The sequence below is a fragment of the Bombus fervidus genome, unplaced genomic scaffold (genome assembly GCF_041682495.2).
Source record: "Bombus fervidus isolate BK054 unplaced genomic scaffold, iyBomFerv1 scaffold0029, whole genome shotgun sequence".
Taxonomy (NCBI): Eukaryota; Metazoa; Arthropoda; class Insecta; order Hymenoptera; family Apidae; genus Bombus; species Bombus fervidus.
This window is the reverse complement of record NW_027212592.1, coordinates 155,001-158,498: the sequence shown is the minus strand read 5'-3', so window position 1 is coordinate 158,498 and position 3,498 is coordinate 155,001. Positions and strand designations below refer to the sequence as shown.

The window sequence follows — 3,498 nt, the reverse complement described above, 5'->3', positions numbered from 1 at the left end:
CGGCCACGAAGAAAACTCGCTCTGTGTATCTCGATAACCGCGTCGACGACGACGGTTCTCTCCGCGCTCTTTTAATTCGTATCCTTCTTCTTGCGCTTCGTCCGACTCAGAAACGTTCGTAAAACACGAACGACGGCGGGTTGTCAAGCCAAGAAGGGACAGAGAAGAGACGGAGGTAGTTTTGCGAGTCTCCCGTGAACGCGATAGATTTTTCATATATATTTGTATCGAGAGCATGCGTACGCCGGTCTCCACACGATCCAGCGACGAACGCCGACGAACGTCCAACAATCGCTCGTACGTCGCGTACGAGCCCTCGACCGCTCTTTAATTCGTATTCTTTTGCTTGGCGCTCGTCCTCCGACTCAGAAACGTTCGTTTAAAGATAAAACGAACGACGGCGGGCTGTCGACGAGGCAAGAAAGAACAGAGAGAGACGGACCGAGAGCAACGATACGCAACGCAAGCAGTCTTAGGTTTACGTGAGCAACCCTCAGCCAGGCGTGGTCCAGGAATTGTATCCGTGGACCGCAATGTGCGTTCGAAATGTCGATGTTCATGTGTCCTGCAGTTCACACGTTGACGCGCAATTAGCTGCGTTCTTCATCGACCCACGAGCCAAGTGATCCACCGTTCAGGGTAATCGTTTATGCATGGATTTTTGTTTGTGTACTCAGGTTTTTGTACTCTTATTCTCGGTTCGAAAGAAGCCGATATCCGACAAACGTCCGACCAACGGGAATCGAACGCGCGGAAGTCGCCATATGATTGACGACACGAAAATACGTTCGAAAACGAAATCGGACGGACTGCGCGACGACACACGCAGCCCGCCGACCGGGCGTAAAGTGCATTATAATATATAACAACCAACGAGATCGAAGCTCCGTTCGTCAGGAAACGACGGGGATATAACACCCGATTCTGAATCCTCTGTACAGCACACGATCTCGCGAAGAAAGCGCACGGTGGCTAGCCCATGATATATATATATGTTCGTTCCTCTCGTCCAGTTATTCGAAGCAAACAGCCGATATGCATCTCCATCGTTCGGGTAAAAAAAATCGATGGGACGCGCACGGTCGTAGTCTTCCTCGCGCGGTCGTTTCTTCCCGATAGCCAGAAGCAGAGTTTGAAAAACTCTAGCGACGGAACGAGGCATTAGACTCTCGACAACGAGGATACAGACACGGCCGGCGGTCCCCTCTGAATCGACTTCGGTGGTTCAGGTAAAAATAAAAAAAATCGATGGGACGCGCACGGTCGTCGTTCCTCTTCCTCGCGCGCGGTCTATTCTTCCCGATAGCCAGAAGCAGAGTTTGAAAAACTCTAGCGACGGAACGAGGCATTAGACTCGCGACAACGAGGATAGAGAGACGGCCGGCGGTCCCCTCTGAATCCACTTTGGTCGCTCAGGTAAAAATAAAAAAAAATTCGAAAGGGACGCGCACGGTCGTCCTTCCTCTTCCTCGCGCGGTCGTTTCTTCCCGATAGCCAGAAGCAGAGTTTGAAAAACTCTAGCGACGGAACGAGGCATTAGACTCTCGACAACGAGGATAGAGAGACGGCCGGCGGTCCCCTCCGAACGGATGGCGACAACGACGACTAAAGCGCGAAAAATCGCGACGAAGAGGAACGCATCTCCGTTCAGGTGTATGTGTGTGCGTGCGTTTAAAAAAAATTCGATGGGACTCGCAGCCATCGGCCTCGCGCGGTCGTTTCTTCCCGATATCCAGAAGCAGAGTTTGAAAAACTCTAGCGACGGAACGAGGCATATGACTCACGACAACGAGGATATGGACAGGCGGTCCCCTCTGAACGGGTCGACGAGACGATGGTAAAAGAGACGAACCGGACGAAACTTCCGTCGATCAGGTAAAAATAAAAAAAAATTCGATGGGACGCGCACGGTCGTCGTCGTCTTCCTCGCGCGGTCGTTTCTTCCCGATAGCCAGAAGCAGAGTTTGAAAAACTCTAGCGACGGAACGAGGCATATGACTCACGACAACGAGGATAGAGAGACGGCCGGCGGTCCCCTCTGAATCGACTTCGGTGGTTCAGGTAAAAATAAAAAAAATCGATGGGACGCGCACGGTCGTCGTTCCTCTTCCTCGCGCGCGGTCTATTCTTCCCGATAGCCAGAAGCAGAGTTTGAAAAACTCTAGCGACGGAACGAGGCATTAGACTCGCGAGGATAGAGAGACGGCCGGCGGTCCCCTCTGAACCAACTTCGTCTAGTTAAGAATCGTTACTCTTTACCATCACTCGCCTTGGTATATATCTTTTCGGGCCAACATCCACGCAATGCGTTTTCGTTCTAGGTTACCCGATCCACGAGTACGAACGTACAACGTGGTTTCGTTTTGTCGAACATCGTATATCGTTCGCCGTTGAAACGAACGACAACGAAACGACATAGGAAGAACGAACGCCCTTTGGGTAGGAAGCACGTTTCGAGGAACGACGAGAGTTTGGAGAGACGCGCGAGATAGCTGGAGACGCGCAGATATAGGTATCCATGGATCTTCGAAGAGAACCTTCGAAGATATATAATTCGGTATCCTTTTTTTCTGCGGCTCGCTATTCGCGTTCTTTCGCTCTCGTCGACGACTCGTTATAGACGCTTCGTTCGATCCCAAAGAGCAGTCTTCCTTATGTCCCGTTGCTAGGAGGTGAGGCCTACGCAACGCAACTACGAAATATAGAAGAGGTGTGAGCAGTGATCTCTCCGACACGAGGCACTTTAGAGATTTTAGTTTATATATTATATTGTTCGTTCGTTGGATTTCCACGATGCAAATACGAAATACGAGATCGTGACGGCGGGTCTTTCTGTGTACGACCTCACGCAGGCGCCTCGATCGCATTTCTCATTACACGTGGTTTCCACTGTAACTTTTAGTTTTTTCGATATGTGTTCAGCTCAAGTTCCCTCACATATCGTTATTATTATTATTATTATTATTATTAATAGTAGCGGTTTCGTGTTATAGGATTCGGAGACGGCGGGTCTTTCTGTGTACGACCTCACGCAAGCGCCTCGAGAATCTTTTTAAGTTTTTCGTTTGTTATAATATTATTCGGAGACGGCGGGTCTTTCTGTGTACGACCTCACGCAGGCGCCTCGAGAATATTTTTAAGTTTTTCGTTTGTTATAATATTATTCGGAGACGGCGGGTCTTTCTGTGTACGACCTCACGCAGGCGCCTCGAATTATTCGTGTAAAAGTATATCTCTTCATCCCGATGATCGAGAGAGAGTGCCACACTCTTCGTATAGTTTCGTAACTGGAGCGTCTCTCACCTCCTTATTGTAAAATTTGGCTTTTGTCAAAGTATATAGCTTGTTAATACGTCGTATATACTTTGTGTCGATATAGGAGGAGTACGGCTCCTTACCGACGATATTATATATATTTTATTATACAGTGTTCAAGTCAAATATATTCTTTGTGTTTTTGTATTTTTCGTTAATGATCCTTCCGCAGGTTCACCTACG

General features: G+C 48.9%; 2 non-coding genes across 2 annotated transcripts in view; both read right to left on the bottom strand.

The window, feature by feature from the left end:
* Window positions 1-487: 487 nt before the first annotated feature.
* Window positions 488-642, bottom strand: LOC139997083 (5.8S ribosomal RNA). Its single transcript, XR_011802557.1, has one exon. It is a non-coding gene; the product is annotated as a 5.8S ribosomal RNA (ribosomal RNA).
* Window positions 643-3,470: 2,828 nt separating this feature from the next.
* LOC139997091 (small subunit ribosomal RNA) overlaps window positions 3,471-3,498 on the bottom strand; it is a 1,924-nt gene continuing 1,896 nt past the window's right edge. The window contains exon 1 of the ribosomal RNA XR_011802564.1: window positions 3,471-3,498. This exon is cut by the window's right edge and continues 1,896 nt beyond it. This is a non-coding gene — a ribosomal RNA (small subunit ribosomal RNA).